The sequence below is a fragment of the Symphalangus syndactylus genome, chromosome 4 (genome assembly GCF_028878055.3).
Source record: "Symphalangus syndactylus isolate Jambi chromosome 4, NHGRI_mSymSyn1-v2.1_pri, whole genome shotgun sequence".
In the NCBI taxonomy this organism is placed as follows: domain Eukaryota; kingdom Metazoa; phylum Chordata; class Mammalia; order Primates; family Hylobatidae; genus Symphalangus; species Symphalangus syndactylus.
In genome coordinates this window covers 107,889,194-107,912,698 of record NC_072426.2, presented here as the reverse complement: position 1 = coordinate 107,912,698, position 23,505 = coordinate 107,889,194, and the positions used below count along the sequence as shown (strand labels likewise).

The window sequence follows — 23,505 nt, the reverse complement described above, 5'->3', positions numbered from 1 at the left end:
GTAGCAGAATCTGAGAAGAGTATTTAAAACCAAGGCAAAGATACTTTCCCAAAGGTTTTACTTTTTATGCTTGAAAAATAAACTGATATGTGGGCTACCATTTGTTTTTGAGCAAGATAATAGAGAGGCCACATTGCTTGAGGCTGCCCATCAAGGAAACTACAAACTTAGTTTTCAGTTTTAGATTCAACTGTTGTCCCTTCTCATCCACGACCAGCCCAGCAAGCATGGATGGTCATTAGTTATATTTCATATGCAAAAAAGTGATGAAAATCCAGAAATTGGCGAGTCTTGTTTTGCCACTTATGATTCAATAGAATTGCTCTTAACCTGGACTAATAAATGATACCCTAAAACAGGCATTAGTTTAGATTTCACAGACTGATATGGCACTGGACAGGGTGACATTGGATATTAGGGAGCTCTTGGGCTTTAAAGCAACAATGACACAATCATTATATGTTTGCCAAAAAATAGCTTATGAATCTTGTGTATTAGATGTATGTCTCATTACTTGAAGTGCATATCACTAAACAACACACAAACAAAAATATCTAAGCTAAATTTTCAGGCCGGAAGTTCTGATAAATATTGAAATCCATGTCAAGATTTCCAAATGCAGTCTGTCATATAATGTCAGTTTTTGTTTTCCTAATGTTTATTTTTCTTTTGTAAGCATAGAATTATATCTCTGTGCATTAATCATAAGCCTGTTAGTAAATGGTTTCAATGGTATGGCAGCTACCACGTACTGGATGAAAGCACATATTGATCTCTATATGTACACATACTTATGTACACATACATAAGTATGGTTAATGAAATAGGGACTTTCATGTATAAGTACTTCATGTTGTTATTTTCAAACTGTATCGACACAAATGCACAGAGATAGTCAATTTATTTGTCAGTATTTCAAATGTATTAGCTGATTTTAAGAAGCTATAGGTGAAGAAACTAAGCTATGGATACATTAAGTAACATTGAAAATAACACAGGGGTGAGGGTCAGAGTTGGGATAAGAAGTGGAAAAGCATATTCTTTCCTGTGATGCAGATCACATTTAATACATGCTCAGCACTATCTCAAACTTATATATAGATAATAAATTAATTCTTCATATCTTTCTACCCTTGACTTATTTTTTATTTAATTATTATTATATATATATATTTTTAAGACAGAGTTTTGTTCTTGTTGCCCAGGCTGGAGTGCAATGGCACGATCTCCACTCACTGCAACCTCTGCCTCCCAGGTTCAAGTGATTCTTCTGGCTCAGCCTCCCGAGTAGCTGGGATTACAAGTGCCCACCACCAAGCCCAGATAATTTTTTGTATGTTTAGTAGAGGCGGGGTTTCACTATGTTGGACAGGCTGGTCTCGAACTCCTAAGCTCAGGCGATCCATCCTCCTCAGCCTCCCCAAGTGCTGGGAATACAGGAGTGAGCGACTGTGCCTGGCCGACTTATTTTTTTTAATGTAGCTGTCTCCTGAATAAAGCATAAAGTATGAAAGTATACATTTCAAAAACTAAGCTAATAGAATATGTAATTTGAAATATGAACCTTGAACAGATGTTCTGTTTGTACTTACATCTGATATGAAGATTTTGTATGCATTGGATTTTCTTTTTAATTTAAGATACAGTTGTTTTATAAATGTGACCTTTAGTTCTAATTTTTAAAAATCAATGTTTCAATGTTAAATGACTAACACTGAAAACCCTTAAGGAAAAAAATATCTTTTGAAGTAACCTTCAAACAGTTGGTTTGATGAAGGGGTCTTTCTGAATGAGCAATTACTCAGTTATAAAGATTTTGGCCATATTTTTATATGTGACCTTTGATGGTTCAGATTTATGATACTTATATATAGTAAAAACAAACCACTCTTTATTAGAAACAGTCAAAGAAAATTGGGCTTCTTTCAATAATATGAAAAGCAGAATGAAATTAGAAGGATGTTGCAAAGATTCATGTGTTCTAATAAGTATTTTTGCTATTGTTCCTCATATAAATGAGCAAAAATTGCTCACATCAAATAAACTACAGCAAAGATAACTTGTCATAACCACTTCCAAACGAATATTTAAAAAGAAACTTCCTGAAAACAGCTGGCAGCTGAGTCACACACAAAATCAGGTACACATTAAAGCGTCAGCCGGAGAGCTGGAAACAGACTCTTCACTGAAATGATGTCCTAAACACTTTAATAAGACGAGTGCACAGGCTTCAAAGAGTTTGAGAGCAGATGTAAACACTATGGAGCTTTAAAGATCACGCTTGGGTATGTATATGTCTGTCTGCATGTAAACTGTGTGTATGTTTCTTTTTTTTTTTTTTTTTTTGAGACGGAGTCTCGCTCTGTTGCCCAGGCTGGAGTGCAGTGGCGCAATCTCGGCTCACTGCAAGCTCCGCCTCCCAGGTTCACGCCATTCTCCTGCCTCAGCCTCTCCGAGTAGCTGGGACTACAGGCGCCCACCACCACGCCCGGCTAATTTTTTTTTTGTATTTTTAGTAGAGACGGGGTTTCACCGTGGTCTCGATCTCCTGACCTCATGATCCGCCCGCCTCGGCCTCCCAAAGTGCTGGGATTACAAGCGTGAGCCACCGCGCCCGGCCAACTGTGTGTATGTTTCTGATAAATGTTGGATGGTTAGTAGAATTACTGAGTAAGTAGATGACAGGATATAGACTGCTTGACACAATCATGCTTAGGTATGTGTATGTGTGTCTGCATGTAAACTGATGTGTATGTTTCTGAAAAATACTGGATGATTAGAATTACTGAATAAGTAGATGATAGGATATAGATTGCTTGACACAAAGACTGTATTTAGCACTTGCCATGTTGAGCCAAAGACAACATACCTGAAAGGTTCTCTGAAAGATTTTCTCGCTGTTATTCACGTTCTGTTTCTTGCTGACTTTGGGCAAGTTATGAAAGCATAGCACAAATGGTTGCATGATTCGGTTTTCAACTGGAAGTGTTAACTAAAGGTACTTCAAACTTTATTTCCCTTGGTAAGCCATCCAGAAATACCAACTTTAGCATATTCTCTATTCTGAATGAAAGCCAGAATCTGATATATATTTTTAAATATTTTAGGAAATTCTAACACCAGTGTTCTTACATAAGTTTTTTTCTTTCTATTATATTTAGATCACACATGAAGACAGATATCGACATCACCTTAGTTCAATGCACTTCTGCAAGAATTAAGAATTGAACTGTACTAGGCCGGGCGCCGTGGCTCAAGCCTGTAATCCCAGCACTTTGGGAGGCCAAGGTGGGCGGATCATGAGGTCAGGAGATCGAGACCATCTGGCCAACATTGTGAAACCCCGGCTCTACTAAAAATACAAAAATTGGTTGGACATGGTGGTGTATGCCTGTAATCCTAGATACTGGGGAGGCTGAGGCAGGAGAATCACTTGAACTGGGGAGTCAGAAGTTGCAGTGAGCCGAGATTGTGCCACTGCACTCCAGAGAGAGACTCTATCTTAAAAAAAAAAAAAAGAATTGAACTGTACTAAAACATTGTGTATGAATAACACAAACCAAAATAACCTAACCTAACATGACTAGCAAAATCATCACCATGGATAAGTGAATATAATTTAATTTATATTACTTGAGCAAATCTCAGCTATAAGAATGAAGTGCAAATCAAAACCACAAAGAGATACCATCTAATGCCAGTTAGAATAGTGATCATTAAAAAGTCAGGGAACAACAGATGCTGGAGAGGATGTGGAGAAATAGGAACACTTTTACACTGTTGAGAGTGTAAATTAGTTCAACCATTGTGGAAGACAGTGTGGTAATTCCTCAAGGATCTAGAACTAGAAATACCATTTGACCCAGCAATCCCATCACTGGGTATATACACAAAGGATTATAAACCATGCTACTATAAAGACACATGCACATGTATGCTTATTGTGGCACTATTCACAATAGCAAAGACTTGGAACCAACCCAAATGGCCATCAATGATAGACTGGATTAAGAAAATGTGGCACATATACACCATGGAATACTATGCAGCCATGAAAAAGGATGAGTTCACGTCCTTTGCAGGGACATGGACACAGCTGGAAACCATCATTTTAAGCAAACTATCACAAGAACAGAAAACCAAACACTGCATTTTCTCACTCGTAGCTGGGAGTTGAACAATGAGAACACATGGACACAGGGCGGGGAACATCACATACTGGGGCCTGTCAGGGGGTAGGGGGCTGAGGGAGTGATAGCATTAGGAGAAATACCTAATGTAAAAGATGAGATGGATGCAGCAAACCAACATGGTACATGTATACCTATGTAACAAACCTGCACATTGTGCACATGTACCCTAGAACTTAAAGTATAATAAATTTTTTTTAAAAAAAGAATGATATGAGTGCTTTTTTTAAGAAGTAGGTTAAAAACTCATATTAAATTAAAATACTATAGCTGAAAATAGACCTATATTATGGTAGAAAAGAAAATTTTTAATATTTTTCACCCTAATAATATAGTACAAATCTAGCTAATACACAGTTAGAGAAAGCTTAGCACAGAGAAATTAAAAAGTATTAAACAAGAGCAAATACCTCTCCATGCTTTCAGAATTATTTATTTTGAATGTGGTAATGTATTAGTTCATTCTCACACTTCTATAAAGATACTACCTGAGAATGGGTAATTTATAAACAAAAACGGTTTAATTTACTCACAGTTCTGCATGGCTTGAGAGGCCTTAAGAAACTTCCAATCATGGTACAATGCAAAGGGGAAGCAAGGCACATCTTACATGGCATCGGGAGATAAAGAGAAGGCGGAAGCACCAGACACTTATCAAACAACCAGATCTCCTGAGAACTCACTCACTAACAACATGGGGGGTACCGCCCCCATGATCCAATCACCTGCACCAGGCCCCTGCCTGGATATGCGGGGATTACAATTCAGATTACAATTTCAGATGAGATGCGGGTGAGGAACAGTCACACCATATCAAGTACCAATTATTACTGTTCATATGCTGGGAAATAAAATTAACTATTACAAAACGATACTCTGTGTCAAGAGCCAAGGTGAGCTGGAGAGGGTTGAGCTGCCAAGTGTTAGAGTAGCTGATTAAAGCACCAAGCCAGCATGGACGGGACAGTGAAGCCTTTAATCACTGCCATACTATGAGCAAGAGGCTACACAGAAAAAGCTCCTCCATCACCATTCAATTTCTCTACATGGACTGGAGGTGAGGATGAGAAGGATCTGCACAGACCTAGAGAACGTCTCACTAATAAAGGAGCCCAGAAAAGCATTCTCCTCCTGCCATTTGATAGGCCTTGATGGGACAGAGGAAGGGATGGTGAGCTACAAGGAGAAACATACTGAGACTGAGTGGAGAAAAATGTCTCCATATCCCCTCTCCTCCTGTAAGGGTGTCTCAGGGAAGGAACCTGAGCAAGACCTTGGTCTAAGCCTTCTGTAAAGAAGCCTCTGAATGGAGGCAGCTGGAGAGGCAGCTGGGCTAGGAATACAGATATACATAAAAGTATGGCATAGGAGTACAGGAGTGCCTGTGTCCTTGACTGCAACTTTCTTCAGAGACTACACTAAACGTCTGTGTACCAAGTCTGGTGGGCAGGTAACAGCTTTCCCCAGGGAAGGCCTGCCAGGTAAAGCTTTTGCAACTGTCTATAGAGGTGCTTGAAAACACATACACACACACATACACACATGCACATACACATGCACACACATACACACACACAGTTTTTGTTCTGGAGCTAGACTACTTGCTATCCACAAACAACTAAATAATTTTTAAAAGAAAAAAATTAATTATTTATACTTATTTCACTTAACTTTTAAACAATATTTGATAAATAATACTTTATCAAAATAAATTGGCATAGATAAATCTACAGTTGAGATGAAATTAAAGCAAAATAACTGTAGACTTCTATAACCTTTCAATATTTGGTAAATATTTATAATTTCAGCTTAAATGAATGGACAAAATTACACATGAATATCAATGTAATGATGAAGTCAAAACACTGACTGCCTTTTAAAATTATTCAACCAAAAAAAACTCTTTGAATGAAATTTCAGAGCCAAAAATAAAATAAGGTGACAATATACACTAAATTCTACTTGACATACAATAGTTTCAGATCATTGCTACTTGAGTCATTTAATAAATAAAAATAAAAATAAAAGTGCCTGCTGCTTTGATAATTAAGAGATTATCATAAAAGCTAGTATGGCTCAGTCGGGAAGATGTTGGGAAATAGCATGTGATGCTTGTAGAAAAATGAAGAGACCATATTGGACAGTAGAAAAATTTACATTTGGGGATTGCATTGGTTTTAAGGGGAGGGGCATTAAATGACAGAATGAAAAATTTGAATTTTATCTAAAAGACAGGTAGAAGACCTGATATTTTGTTTAAAGAAACAAAATAATAAAGTGGATATGTGTATCTGTAGAAATAAGATTCAATATACAATATGTATTTATATATCACTTAATAACATATTTTTCAATATATGTTATTGAAATAAAATTCACATACCATAAAATTCACTCTTAAAATGTACAATTTAGTGATTTTTAATGCAATCATAGAGTTATGCGACCATCACAACTGCCTAATTTCAGAAAATTGTTATCACTATGAAGGAGATATTTTAGAAAAATTAATCTGGTAGAAGAATACTTGAGTGGAAGAAATTATAGCAGATGTATTAAAAATAATAGAAATGCAATTGAATGGCCCTTGACATAATTGCTCATGAACTGCAAGGAAAGGTTGCACATTCATTGAAAGGACAGGAATATACTTGGTTTCAGCAACAACTGGTCTTTATGACTCATACTGTACCAAGACTTTCAGTTCCACACCTACTTCTCTGTTTGCTTAGTCAAGTCCCTCCCTCCTCACTGCTTTTCTGTGTCTTCCTTCATTTGTCAAGAATATGGCTGAAGAGAGGGCACACATTGTATACCTTAAATTCCAGTAGAAAGAGAGACCTGTCATTTTCTTTACTCAGTGAGAAGATGCACTTTGGGTGATGTCCTAATGATGAACGAACCTGTCCACTATAGGCGAGGGTAGAGAATGGATAGAAAGGAGTATGAAAGTGGCAGAATTCACAAAACTCAGATTGTAGTGAGAAAAGGCACACTCTCTGTAAGAAGGATGTTGCTAATTAAAGAAAGGTGCGTGTTTCTGGGGGTGGGAGGGTGAGGAACAGCTTTGACATAAAACAATGGCTAGACAATAGTTCAAATGAATTAATAAACTGTATTTATGTCATGAAATCATGACATTGTGAAATGTGTATGCAAATACACAAAATATTAATACAAGGTTTATTATTACCTGTTACAACTTTTCGTTTGATTGATAGTTTTTGTATTTTCATGTGAAGAAAACTGGTTGGGAAGTGAATTTCTAGAGTATTAAAAGAAGGTTTGGCCACTGAGTTTGGTACTTTGACTAATTCCTAGGATTTTGGAGCACATGAAGTGGCAAAGTTCAAAAAGAATGGTGCTGAGTTAGGACCAAGTGAGCACTAAATCTAATAATAGTACAGAAAACAGAAACAAAATTACAGTCATAAAGTTGCATGCTAATAAGTATATTCCATTCAGCAGCGTTATGTAGTTGTACCAAATAATATCAAAACGAACAAGTAAAATAATGAGTTGTTGAACTGGGGCACTTGGTTAGATATCTAGAAATGATTATGATCAATTAGTAGCATATTAGTTTGTTAATCATCGAAAAGGTAAGAAACTGTTTGAAATCCTCCCATGTGGAATTTGGAAAAAATAGTATCTTGGGATATTCAATGCAATTTTTAAAACCTAATTTTACTTTTAATAGATAAAATGTGATCATGGCAAAATTTTATATTTGTTTTGAAAAAATCTGGGTTATTTTATAATCTAAGGAAGCTGCAGGGAGAATGAGATTTGTTGCAATTTGCACATAAAAGTGGACTGCCAAGTATGCTTAACATTAATTGCAATTGCTACCTAATTTTGTAACAGAAACAAGTAAATGAGAAGACCTATTTTGGTAGTTAATTTTCTGAACATTATGACTTGCACAAAGTAACAACTCAGAAAATATTTATAAATGGAGCTTAATACAGTGAATTGATGTGAAACTACATATCAATGTCAATACATAGATGGAGTCAAAAAATGTGACCACCTTTACAAAATACAAAAACATATTTTCTCTCTGAATGAAATTTCTTAGCCAGGAATAACATGTGACATTTAACATACACTAAATTCCAGTTAGTGTGCAATAGTTTCATATCATTGCTCTTTGATTAATTTAATAAATAAAAATGAAAATAGAAATACGTTCTGCTTTGATCATTCTCTGCATAATATTTAGCTTATTTTCTTAAGTCCTCAATTTACTTTGAGCACTAAAAAATAATTTGTGTGTTCCCTTGCTTTGGAAAATATGCTATTACAATTTAGTCTTGTTAAATACGTGTTTACAAGTGTTGCTATTCATGTCAAATTTACTTGTTTCCTTAGCACTTCTCCATTTAAGTAAAAAACAAACAGCTTCTTTTATCCACTTATTTAAATTTTTATCTATGTATTGCCAAAACATGAAAACTTGACACTTTTGAATTGATGCAGGCTGCTTCTAAGTGAAAAATATGTACATAAAGGGCAATGCAATTTATTCTTACTTTAGAGAGTCTAAGTAGAGGAGAGGTAGAATATACTGCTGTTTTGCTCAGATCTGAATAAGCGATCTGACCATATAACAACAAGCATCCATCACTGTTAAACACGGTGATCTGGGCGAGCTCTTGTTTAGAATGTACACTTTGGCCATCTTTAAAATAGGGATTTCTTGTTAAAGAGGTGTTAAAAAAAAAAAGTTTCCATTTAAAAATCTGTTCTTACTTTAGAGAGAATCATGGATTGGGAAAAACACAAATTTCAGAATATTTCTGGGAAAGGTTTAATTTGTTAGTTCTTCACTGGTTTATAATTGCTATATGTGAAGATAATTAGAGAATAAAAGCTAACTCCATGCTAAAAAAATCTATCCTTACTTTAGGAACACATCAGAATTATGCACATTTGACTTTTTTCTATTGCTGATTTGATTTCCAGCTAAAGCATTGCTAAAGGGAGTAGGACAGATACACCAGGAAGCAAACCTCTTGTCCTACAACATTAGGGCATATATATTTTTTTTTTTTTTTGCACGTTAAGGGGCTTGACCTGTAAGTTTCTGTGAAGTAAATAATTTGGGATATGGAGTAGAAAAATACCCTCCCTAATAGGTAAAATATGGTATAAAGCATACTTAAATTATGCATATAAAATGACATTATTTTCTCTAATGTATAATAAAAAGATAATTAAATGTCATGAGTTAGGAACGAGGATAAGAGTCATGATAACATAATGTGATTACACTAGATAATCTCCAGGTTTTATTTACTTATTTTTAAAATTTGTTACCTCTTTGATGTGATTGCTTTCAACCATTACTAGGCAATCCTATAGTCAATACAGGATTATTCAGTTACTGTATATATACTCTTAAAGTTAATTTAGAGTTAATAATAAACCAGAATTACATGTTTTATATGCACTAAAATCCAGAATTCCCAACTTAAAAATACTTTAATCAGCTTAGTTGACTTCAATGTTTTTTTAAAAGGCAAAAGGCCAGGAGAGTTTTATGAAACTGTTATGTATCCATCTACAAATATTTCAGAAGTGCACTGCTCTTACATATAAAGTCATTTTGATTGCACTTTGGAATCCAGGCATTAAAATGTACAGCTTGTATGACTTCAGTTTAATAGGCTGTCAACTGTCCAGTCAACTGCATTTCAAAGCTAGGCATGTCTTTAATCTTCAATGAAAAAAAAGTAAAGAGAATAAATTCAGCTATTAGCTTGAAGGTAAAAACAAATGAAAGGATAAGGTGAAAGCAAGCAGTATTAGAGTCCATAGATTTCTTATTAGAAATTTGAAATTATATTATCAGTGTATGGTAATTATATATATACATATACACATGCACTCACATACAAGTACACTCGTGGGTAACTTAATGACAGAGATAATTTCAGAGGAATGAATCCTTGGATGACATCCTTGCTTATATAAACATCATGGAGTGTACTTACACAAACCTAGATGATATAGCCTACTATACAACTAGGCTGTGTGGTATGGCCTGTTGCTCCCAGCTACAAACCTGTATGGCATGGTATTTGTGAATCTAAACATATCTAAGCATAGAAGAGGTACAGTAAAAATACAATATAAAAGATAAAAAATGGTACACGTGTATAGGGCACTTAAAATGGATGGGAATTGTAGTACTAGAAGTTGTCTGGGTGAGTCAGTGAGTGAGTGGTGAGTGCATGTGAAGACCTAGGACATTACTTTACACTACCATAAAATTTATAAACACTGTCCAGAAGCTACACTAAATTTATTCAAAAAACATTTTCTTTGTTTAATAATAAATTAAACTTAGCTTCTGTAACTTCTTTATAAAGTATTTAATTTTTTTCTTTTGCCTTTTTTACAATAAACCTTAGCTTAAAACACAAATATGTTGTACAGCTATACAATTATTTTTCATGTATTTCCTTATTTTATAAACATTTTCCTATTTTTTGATTTTTTTTGTTTACCTCTTAAACTTTCCTGTTAAAAATTAACACACATACACATTAGTCTAGGCCCACATAGGGCCAGGGTTATCAATGTCACTGTCTTCCCTCTCTTCATCTTGTCTCAGTGGAAGTTCTTCAGGGGCAACAAAATACATGGAGCTATCATTTTCTATGATAACAATGCCTTCTTCTGAAAGACCTCCTGAAAAACTTGTCTGAGGCTATTCTATAGTTAATTTTTTTAAATAAATAGGAGTATGCTCTAAAATAACAATAAAAATCATAGTATAGTAAGTCCATAAGCCAGTAACATAGTCATTTATGTTCATTATCAAGTATTACGTACTGTGCCTTATTGTATGTGTTATACTTTTATATGACAGGCAGGGCAGTAGGTTTGTTTACACCAGTATCACCACAAGTACATGAGTTTCTGCTACAGAAACCTGACAATTATATTGTCACTAGGCAAGAGGAATTTTTCAGCTCCATTATAATCTTATAGGACCACTGTCACCTATGCAGTCAATCACTGACCAAAACATCATATGGACAGCATGACTCACCATTTTCCAATGATAAATTACATAATTAAGTAAATTATTAGCAACAGAACTAATTGTATAGTTCTGAACAACTAATTAAAATATTTGTTTTGAGAATATTTAGGTTAGTCCAGGTTTGATTATTTTATTTGTACCTATGAAAATATTTGTTTTACTTTTATAACTTGCATAGCTTTTGCATAGTTTTGATATAGCCATAAAATTAATAATTATGTCAAACTTATATCTTTGTAATATTCATAATGTCTTATTTTTTAGAATCATTTGGTCTTTACAACACTGTCAATTCAAAGACAATCTTATTTTTTTAATGTATTTATTTTTATCTAATTTATTCTTTAGATTCTAAATGCACGTTTGGGATTACCTTAGTAGTTTATGCATTTCAAAAACGATTTTTTGGTGGGTATATGTGCCAAGACAAGCTAGTTTTTTACTAAATATTTCCTAATTTTTAATCTTTTAAATATACTTCATCACCATACCTAATATTTTTGTATTTTTATTACAAACTACAAATCTGCATTGCTTGTATTTTAATTTAAAATTTAAATTTGTTAAACAAATGTATATACATACATTTTAGTCCAAAAATTTCACATGGCTACTCCATTCGCCATGCAAATTTGTATGTCCAGACAATTTCTTCCAACATATTTAAATAATATATTTAATAACTTTTTTGAGTTCACTGCAGAGTTTGACAGATAGAAAATCAACTATTTGGGGGCTAAGGTAAAATTTAGTTATCTTACTATTGCACCCAATGGACTCACATACACACACACAATATTTTTTCCTATTCATCTAATATAGATTTTTTTTATCTTAATCTCCATCATGGTTATATAAGTCCTTAGATTTTTTAAACTTTTATTGTACTCTATTCTTTAAAAATGTACAATATGCTACAGGTTTGTTATACTTCAATAACAGGGAAATGAATTAATTAAATTAATTGAGTGAATAAATTAAATGACTTACTTTTAGTGAATCTATTTCTTTTCTTCACAATTGGCTGCAAAAGTCCAGTCGTTTAATAACAATTGCTACTCACACCGTTAACCCATCACAGCCTGAGAATCATGGGACACACTGTGTGGGAGGGAGCCGTGGAAAGCCAGGATGAAGGGGGACAGCATGTGAGGGCCTGGTCAGGTCCCTGCACCTCGTGTCACTGGCTTCTGGGAGCACAGAATCAGGCTGGGCACAGAGGCCTCTTTTCTACCCAGGCACCAGCAGGGGAGCTCCATCCAAAGGAAGCCAGAGCTCCCCACCAGGCTAGCCAAGGAGCATGAGGGGCCAGGACTGGCTGGAGGAAGGAAGAGGAGAAGAGAAGCGACTCTGATCTGTCACCACACTTAGGAGATCTGGCCTGCCTCTGCCACATCCAGCTGCTGGGGAGCTGGCCTCGGCCCTCTGAGGGGCCACTGGCACTCGAATCGGCCTTGACTTTTCGGCCTTCTCAGATCTCACTGCCTCATCATGGGCTTTCTGCTACTCTGGTAGCTTTTTGGCCTCTTGGCTTTTTCGCCTTCTGTCAAACATGAACTTCTGGTACAGGTACTACTTCTCCGGCTCCTTCATCACCATAATGGCCAGGCGCCTGGCCTCGCTCTCCTCCTCCTGGGCCAGCTGCTGCTTCTTCTCCAGCTTCTCGTGTCCTGTTATCACCCTGGGCTTCTTCCCCTCCGTTCTCTGCTCCTCCAGTGCTGCCAGCCAGGCCTTTTCCTCCGTTTCCGAACCACTCTCCTCTTCATTTTCTCCCCATTCATCACCATCACCTTGGTTGTCTTCCTCCTCCTCCTCTTCTGACTCATTCAAGTTTCCTGGGTCCTCTCCCCGCTGCAGAGCCAGAAGCTTCAGCTTCTCAGATGGGATGTAATCTCCTTCCTCCTCAGTCACAAAGGGTGAAGAAGGTAGGGGTAGCTGCATTGCAGAGAAGTACTCTGCTCCGGGAAGTGCAGTCTAGCGTTCATGGAGTCAGACACTCACTGGGGCTCCACGTAATGTCTGCCAATAACTGAGGTCTGCTGCCCAGGCCAGTCGACAATCTGGTGGGTGCTGCATAGGTGGGACCCATGTACAAAGGCTTTTCCCAGGATATGTCCCCCGCAATACTCCTGATGACGAAGGCTAGGGCTTCAGGGAACACCTGTCAGTTAACGAAGAACTTCAAGCCCTCAAAAAGCTTCTTGTGCTTTTCCTGCGCCTCTAGCTCCTTCCTGTGGTCTTCCGCCTGCACCGCCAACTCCCCGTTGGCGGGAAACTCATCCACCTCGGCCTCTTCTTCTGTGGCAGGCACCACCGCGCCGGCCAGGCTGGCACTGAGGGCCTCCAGTTTCTCCACTGGGCTCTCTGAGTCCAGCGCATAGGTGCCCTCACTGACTTTCACCTCTGCTTGGGCCTGACCCTCAGCTTGAGGGAATAGTGAACGCTGAGCGACTGGTAGAGGCTGAAGTTCATCGATGAAGCCCAGTAGGGTGCTGTAGAACTAGGTGAAGGTGGCCATGACTCTGTAGTCCACGTCTGTCCGGTGGTCGTGGGAGAAAGCATAGGGGGTGAGCCACACGATGGGCTGCGCCAGCACCTCAGCCCGGTAGTAAATGCCTTTGATGGACAGGAAGACCTTGCTCGGGGCACAGGCAGCGATGACGTAATGCATGAACTCCACTGCGATCCCGCAGCACAGCGGAATGGTCTGCACATGGCACTTGTCAGCCTGGGGGAAGGTGGAAAAGAGGAAGCACATGGAGAAGGCGGCGCCGCCCAGGTCCCCCCGGGCGTCGATGAATGTGGGGTACCGTCCCTTGATGATGTGGTCATATTTGTAGTCGGCCTTATGGTCCTTTAGATGTTCCACGGTGTTCCGCTCGCTCTTCTCATAGGCCTTCCGGGGCTTCCTGACAGATACCTTGTATTCCCGGACCTTGTTGACGATGAATTCTTGGAGGAGAAACCTGATATCTTCGATGAGGTAACAAGTTTGGGCGGCAGTAGCACCTTTATTAACCTTCTTCTTGTGTTTGGATTCATGGGGATAAATGCCCATCAGGGTGCACGGCCGCCTCGAGTCAGCCACGGTCAGGGGGAGCTTCTTTCGGGCTTTGCTTCCGGTGTTGTGGTTGGCGGGCGAGCCTCGTTCCTGCTGCTGCTTCTCAAGGCCTCCTGTAGCTCCATGTTGAGGAGCCCACGAGTGCCGCGGACTGACAGTGCCACTTCCTCCCCGAGTCTGTATTTGTCCTCTGGTAAAAATCTTTTACTCTCTAAATATAAACCAAACTTTATATTAATTAATTTCGTAACATTTAGTCTTCAGTTTTAACATTTAATTATATATTTCAACTTCGGGGATAAAAATGTATTACAAAAAAAATTTACATTGCCTTTTAATGACCTGTAAGCTACTCTATTATGGTTCAACTAACTATTACTTTATTGAAAAAAAATTATTTAATGGTCTCATTCCTATAAAGTTCAAACAATGTGGTATTCAATATCATATATATACATGATATATATAATATGTATACATGATATCTCAAATTAAGTAGGTTTTCATATCCATGAGAGGAGTTTGAAAACTCTGGCTTCACGAAATAGCAAAAATTGAAATATACAACAATAATTAATGGAGAAGGATTAGCAGTATGAACAAAATTATTCATACAATTGTGAAACTATGGCTCCTTCTAAAACTTTCCACAGATAAGTAATTATCAAAAAGTCTATATAAAAACAATTAGAGAATGTTAAAGTGCTATTTTAGCATGTCTGAATTTTTGCAAGGAAAATTAAAATATAAAGTTTTGGTGTTTATTTTTATTTGCTGTGTTTTTAAAATAAGCTTTAGCCCACCTTATGGAGTTCCTTGTTTGGTATTTTGCATTTCATAAATATGACTTTAGGACAACAAAAATAACCTTCAATTCATGGTACGTTGATGGAAAGGAAGAAAGGTGAGGGGATAATATTACATAACTTGATTTAGAAATGCATGGATGATTTCATTTTTATTTTAACTTTTATTTGAAAACTGAACCCAGATAAGGCCATATTTACTCTACTCCATATAGAGTAGTTCAAAGATAGGATTTCTCAAAGCAGAGCTTTGATGCTTACTCTGAATCAGTGGAAAGACATTTTATTAAAAAGTCGAAAGTGTGCTTTCACTTCTGTTATTTATGACTGCTGTCTCACAGTGTCATCACCCTACATGAAGCATTATATCCTTCTGACTTGTTGCAGGGTAATAATGCAAAAATATATGTAATAAAACCTGCCACATAGTTCCCCTAAAAGTACAAAAAAAACTAGCTTTTTACATTGTATAATTTTCCACACATACAGTTTCCATTCAAATTGCTAGTCAAGTTTCAATAATTTGTTCAAATTTAAGCTTAATGCTCCCTGGGATGTCTACTAATCTTTAATAAAAGAACAAGGTAATTGGTTCATTTACGGCTTTATTCATTTAGATTTCTTTAAGAATATTTTAGTAAGAACTGTATTTTATTTGAAGAAAAAGTATTTTTCTTCTTAATTGGTGATTTCACCTTAAATTTTAAATAGGAAATACAATTGACCCTTCTTCAAAGGAATGGAATTTGTATTTAAAAATCTGAGTCTCCTTTTGAAAAGAAAGCATTATGTTTTTTCCTAAAGTGTTAAGCACACACACACACATTTTATATATTTATGTATATACACACATATTTTATATATTTACATATACACACATTTTATATATTTATGTATATACACACTACTATTTTATATATTTATATATGAGATTTTTTTACATTTATATATATTTATATGTGTGTGTGTGCATGTGCGTGTGTGTATTACATGAGGTTAGAGAGAGAACAGACTTCAGCTAACATCCATAATGCTCTGATATACAAGTTGAAGATTTGATCAAAGTATCAGTTATTTGAATTTTTAAAATACACATTGGAGATTTGTAACTGAAATTCTAATGCTGAATATGTTAAGGATAATGGGCAATAAAATAAAAGGAACAATGCATTCTTGGAATAAAGAAAGGATAAAGAGTCAATCATTTTTGTTTTAAGCCCTCTGATTGTCTAAAATTGACACAGAGAATTCACTCTTCTTGAAGAGGACTCTGAATGTGAATGATTAGCATTACAGGAAAACCTAAAAGCAAGAGCAGGCCCCAACCTCAGCATTACTGATTTGCATTCTACCTAAAATTATACTCTGATAGCTGTTCAGATTCCCGTCCTGTGCTGCAAAGTTTCCTCAAGTATTTGTCCTGCTCCTCTTAATGCCTATAAAATACATCTCAATAGATATTTTAAGCTGACCTCTGTTATATTTATGACAAAATATACAGAACAGCAAATAATTTGAAGAACTCAAGGAGAAAAGAACCCCTAATACTTCAGCAGTATAGAAAATAACCAGAATCTATCTCATCATATATTCATCCAGTCACTAATTTAACACCTGTTACATGTCAGGCTATATCCTTGGGATATATTGGTGAGCTAAATACATTGATGAGCTAAACAACAGTTTGTACATATGTGGAACTTAAATGCTAGCATGGCATAGAAAATATTTCATGCTCTGATATTTTCTGGTTGTATTAAAATATATAGGCAATAGCAAATATTATAATAACCACCATAGTGACCAAGATACTTTGTCTTCAATTGGCCACATTTAAGAGCATCTTTCTGTATTTGGGCATCATTCAGAGTTCATCAATATCAAGTGACTGTCACAACTAAAGAAAAAGTATGCACATTTGAAGACATATGTAGTGAATATCTGTATATTGCTTTAAAATCCATGCACCAGACTCCCATATTATCCAATAATGGCAATTTGGGACTCTTTTTGCAATGACTTTGTAAATCCTTGCTTTAGGTATGTTTTGTTTTTGGGGGGTGGGGATTATTTCTTTCGTTTTAGGCTGTCAACTCTGTTCACAGTCTAACACAGTGTTTTGTAGGATAACATTGAAGACATATTGTATGGTCCAAGGCGTGGAAGGAATAAATATTTGACTGTATATATTCTTACGTTATTCCTGAAACTTGTGGAAAGCAACAGGAAAGAGGAAATCATGAAGCCAGAAATCTTTAAAAATCACTATTTACAATGTCAGTAAAATACAGCATGATTCCCTGTGCTTTTGTTATGTTGTAGGAAAAGATGTTTAAGAAGACATAAATTTATGTGAACTGCTGAGATTTTCTGACAATTTTTATCTCTTTTACCTTCCAAGTGTAAACAAAAGAAATATTGTGCTTGCATTACTGTAGAATTGGCAGGGATAGGTTTTATGAATGTTATTGCAACTAAAGTTTTTGGTCACTGCAAGCAAATTGCTCAAGTTCAACATTTCAAACTGTGCAAACCAAAGAAGCAAGAGTTACTTTCTCATCCTGCCATCTTTCTACTTAATTATAGAGGCAATAAAGTAACTTCATTTATCTGATGATGATAAGCTAATTTATATAGTAGACACCCAATGCCTATTATGTGGCAATAATGATGATTACCTGCAAATGTTTCTTATAAACAGTTTCGTAGAGCTTAGAAGGCTTCTATTCTTAAATTATATTTTTCTCATATGAACAGTATTTCTCATATGAACCGTATTCATTGGAACAAAAAAACTAAACTCTTTTAGAAGAGCTCTGACATTTGGTGTGATTCAACATACTGTTTGCGAGGACCCGACAGAATTAATGAGATTGATATAATTTCAGACCCCAGATTTGATTGAGTGAACGATAATAGAATTTAGGAATGGAAAACAATGGGGACAATGTTGAAAATAGGTTATCTGAAAACAGATGCACAAATTTTGGAGTCAATGCTTTTGCATTATCTCTTTTATTATTATACTTTAAGTTCTGGGGTACATGTGCAGAATGTGCAGTTTTGTTACATAGGTATACACGTGCCATGGTGGTTTGCTGCACCCATCAACCCATCACCTACATTAGGTATTTCTCCTAATGTTATCCCTCCCCTAGCCCCCCAACCGCCCGACAGGCCCCAATGTGTGATAGTCCCCTCCCTATGTCCATGTGTTCTCATTGTTCAACTCCCTCTTATGAGTGACAACATGCGGTGTTTGGTTTTCTGTTCTTGTGATAGCTGAGAATGATGATTTCCAGCTTCATCCATGTCCCTGCAAAGGACATAAACTCATCCTTTTTTATGGCTGCATAGTATTCCACAGTGTACATGTGCCACATTTTCTTAATCCAGTCTATTATTGATGAACATTTGGGTTGGTTTCAAGTCTTTGCTATTGGGAATAGTGCTGCAATAAACATACATGTGCATGCATCTTTATAGTAGAATGATTTATAATCTTTTGGGTATAAATCTTCTCAGAGGAATAATGCAACTCACTCATTTAGTCTCTAAGAATATTTTTTCCTAATTTTTCACTTTAACTTGTTTTTCTCTCCAGTTTTAAGGGCTTCTCAATATTTTAATTATACTTGATAGAGCCTGATAAAGGAGTGGAGCATCTTCTATTGGACAACTCTCTCTATAGGAGTAACTGCCAAAAAAATTTCGTGGCTAAAAAAATGACTTTATGATTCTGTAGGTAGATAATTTGGGCTGGGTTTACTAGGCAGTTCTGATTTGAACCAGACATGGATTATCTGATTCTCATGCATCTGCAGTTAAATGGTGGGCCAGCTGTGACTGGTTGGTTATGATGGGTGGGACATCTGGGACCAACTTGCTCTTCTCTCTGTCTGTTCTTTTATCCTACATTAGCCTTACCTAAACTCATTCCCATGGTAGCCCTAGAGTTCCAAAGCCTCATTGTGCCAGCACTTTAAATATCCACTTGCATCAGGTTTTCTACTGTTCCACTGGCCAAGCAAGTCATAAGCTTTGCCAACTTTCAAGAGATTTTAACACAAACTTGACCTCTTGATAAGTAGAGCTGCAGAGCATTTATCTGTTTTGTCTCCAATCTACCATATTCCCTTTGAATAAAGCCACTAGGAATTTAATATTTAAGTCTCAGCAGTTCCTGTATTGAAGTGGTCACTTGAGGGTAGGAGGGGCACTGAAATCTTCAATGTATATGTCAACATATTGACGTAAGACACAGGTTTCATCATGGGCAGAGTGCTAAGGAATAAGGCAACATAACATTTTTAGGGAAATTCAAATATTTTTATACTCTACTAGTAAAGGAAGTAAGATTAGGGTTTGTTCATAGAAAATGCTGCTGGGTCCATGAATAAGTAATGAGTATCTAGAAAGGCCAGCCCATGGGTGACTCAACAGATATCCTAAGAGGACTCTCAAAGGTTTCTAATCAAATAGCTGCTGAGGTTTGCACTTTGGAAAGATCATTCTGGATGCATCATTCGGTAGTAATCAAGACTGAAATCCAGTAGACATTTAGTTGACTGTTATTTGAGTAAGATTCTGTAGTAGGTGCTGTTTGTTCTCCACTGGATCTCCTGTTAGCAGGCTGACGTGCCTATCCCCCAGCTATTGTAAGTGCTGCCTGCTAATGGCTCACAGTTACCCCAGTTCCTAGATAATTGCTTCAGCTAGCAGAAGCCAACTTTGTTGGTACGCTATGTACACACCTACTCATATTGAGGCAGTGTCCGTTCATGAACGATTCATATAGGGGCAACTTTCCCTCAAAGGGGCAAAACACTACAGTAAGATTTCTATTTCAGAGGCCTCATCCTCCAATGTGGATTCAGCCCAGGGTATACTTTACCAGAATTAATAGTCTTGCTTGACCTTTCCCTTTTCCTTTCACTCACTTCAGACTACATACTTTTTTTATTAAAAGCTATCCTTCAATATATAACTACTACCCAAATCTCTGTCTCAACCTCTGCTTTTAGATATCCTAATCTAAGATACATGTTATTACTTCCTGAAGTAAGCAACATGCATATTTTTTATCATCAAACAGAATATACAGCATATGGGCACAGAGCCCTTTCTCAGACCTTCTCTTGTCTTCTCTCTTGGTTTGATGCTGTGAAGAGTCCTCATGAAACACTACTTATCTGACTCACTGAGCACGTGTTCTGTGATGGGTTCATCAATTTTTTTTTCTGTACAGGTCAAATACTATATGTTTTTGGCTTTATAGACCATAAAATCTTAGTCACAGCTACACAACTCTGCTATTTTTGTGTGAAGAGAGCCTTAGATAATACATATAGAAAATGACAAATGAATGGTATAATAGTGGCTAGAGAAGTATTCCTTACACTATTGTTTCTTTTTCTTACTTGAATTTCTATGACACCACCCTCATAAACAGGTAGCATCTATCCCATTCATATTGCTGATACTGCATTAAAATTTATGAATAGTTTAATTTATATGTGATATTACAACTGCACAAAGAATGCTTATTTTTCTCTGCTCCACTTGATTGTAGGGAATGCAGACATATCTCATTTTATTGCCCTATGAAGATATTGTATTTTTCACAAATTGAAGATTTGTGACAAACTTGTGTCAAGCAAGTCTATTGGCATCATTTTTTTCAACTGTATATGTTCATTGTGTATCTCTGTATAACATTTTAGTAATTCTTGGAATGTTTCAAAAGTTTTTATTATATCTGCTATGATGATCTTCGATCAGTGATCTTTGATGTTACTATTGTAATTGTTTTGGAAAGCCACAAACTATGCCCATATAAGACAGGAAAAATAATCGATAATTGTTACGTGTGTTCTGACTGCTCCACTGATAAGATGTTCTCCCCATCTCTCTCACTCTTCTCAGATGTCCCTATTCCCAGAGTCACAACAGCATTGAAATTAATCCAGTTAATAACCCTACAATGGCCTCTAAGCGTTAAAGTGAAAGGCAGAGTCTCATGTCTCTCACCTTAATTCAAAAGCTAGAAATGATTAAGCTTAGTGAGGAAGGCATGTTGAAAGCCAAGACAGACCAAAAGGTAGGCCTCCTGCACCAAACAGTTATCCATGTTGTAAATGAAAAGGGAAAGCTCATGAGGGAAATTAAAAGTGCTACTCCAGTGAACACACAGATGATAACAAAGTGAAATAACCTTATTGCTGATATGAAGAAAGTTTTAGTGTTAAATTCTTAAGCCAAGTCATAAACGAGAGCAAGACCCTAACTCTCTTCACATCTATGAAAATTAAGAGAGGTGTGGAAGCTGCAGAAGAAAAGTTGGAAGCTAGGAGAGGTTGGTTCATGAGTTTAAGGAAATCATCTCTATAACAAAAAAGTGCAGGTGAAGCAGCAAATGCTGATGTAGAAGCTGTATCAAGTTATTCAGAAAACACACCTAAGATAATCAATGAAGGTGGATACACTTATCCACAAATTTTCAGTGTGAATGTAACAGCCTTATACTGGAAGAGGATGTCATTGAGGACTTTCATAGCTAGAGAGGAAAAGTCAGTGTATGTCTTCAAAGTTTCCAGGGACAGGTTGACTCTTTTCTTACAGGTTAATAGGTTAATACAGCTGTTGACTTTAAGTTGAAACCAATACTCATTTACCATTCTGAAAATCTTAGGGCCCTTAAGAATCATGTTAAATCTACCCTGTGCTCTAGAAATGGAATAACAAAACCTGAAAGACAGCACATGTATTAAATCCAATGTCAAGACCTACTGCTCAGAAAAAAGATTCCTTCCAAAATATTACTGCTAACCAACACTGCATCTGGTCATCCAAGAGCTCTGGTGGGGATGTATAAGAAGATAAATATATGATTTCATAATTTCTAACACAACACCAATCCTTCAGTCCATGTATTAAGCCATAATTTTGACTTTCAACTCCTATTATTCAAGAAATGCCCTTTATTCAGGTTATCCCTGCCATAGAGAGTGATTCTTCTGATGGATCTGGGAAGAGTAAATTGAAAACCTACAGAAGAAGATTCAACATTGTAGAAGCTGTTAGGAACATTCATGATTCATGGGAGAAGGACAAAATATTAACATTAACAAGAATTTGGAAGAAGTTGATTCCAACCCTCAGAGTTGACTTTGGTGTTCAAAACTTCAATAGAGGATATGTTAATAACTATAGATGTGGTGGGAAGAGCAAAAGAACTAGAAGATGTGACTGAATTCCTAAAATCTCGTGATAAAACTTTAATGGATAAAGAGTTGCTTTTTACAGATGACCAAATAAAATGATCTCATGAGTGCAATTTACTACTGGTTAAGACACTATGAACCTTGTTAAAATGACAGCAAATGATTTAGAATAGTGCATAAACTTTGTTAATAAAACAGTGCAGAGTTTGAGAGAATTTACTACAACTTTGACGTAAGTTCTGTGGGTAAATGCTATCAAACAGCATGATACGCTACAGAAAAATCTTTCATGAAAGAAAAAGTCAATTGATGTGGCAACCTCACTGTCTTATTTTAAGAAATTGTCACAGCCACTCCAACCTTCAGCAACCAACACGGTGATTAGTCAGCAGCCATCAACATCGAGGCAAGATCCTCCACCAGCAGAAATATTATGCTTGGCCTAAGGGTCAGAGGATTATTAGTGTTTTCAGTAATAAAATACACTTTAATTAAGGTATGTACGTTTTTTTTTTAAGACATACTGCTATTGCACAGTTATTATAAAGTATAATGTAAACATAATTTTTTTTTTTTTAGCTGGAGTCTCACTCTGTCGCCCAGGCTGGAGTGCAGTGGCTCAATCTCGGCTCACTGCAAGCTTGCAAGCTCTACCTCCCGGGTTCATGCCATTCTCCTGCCTCAGCCTCCCAAGTAGCTGAGACTACAGGCGCTCACCACCACGCCTAGCTAATTTTTTGTATTTTTAGTAGAGATGGGGTTTCACCATGTTAACCAGGACGGTCTCGATCACCTGACCTTGTGATCTGCCCGCCTCGGCCCCCCAAAGTGCCAGGATTACAGACCTGAGCCACCGTGCCCAGCCAACATAACTTTTATATGTAATGGGAAATCAAAAAAATTCTGTGACTCAATTGTGATATTTGTTTTATTGTAGTGGTCTGAATCTGAAATCACAATATCTCAGTTAGTCTTTTTCATAATATCAGACTTAATAAAAAAGTTGGTCTTTCCTCTCTTCCTCCTTGTCTTCCTTCTCCTTCCCTTTGTGAGATTAAAGTTTTGAGTGATTTCCAAGATGATAAATAAAACTGAGGGAAATATTCAGTGACAAATTCACGATATTCTAATATAACTTAAAATATATGTTTGCAGACCTCACTTAAAA

The 23,505-nt window shown here is 36.5% G+C and overlaps 1 pseudogene; it reads right to left on the bottom strand.

The window, feature by feature from the left end:
* Positions 1-12,534: 12,534 nt before the first annotated feature.
* LOC129480150 (pescadillo homolog) lies at positions 12,535-20,573 on the bottom strand (annotated as a pseudogene).
* Positions 20,574-23,505: the final 2,932 nt, after the last annotated feature.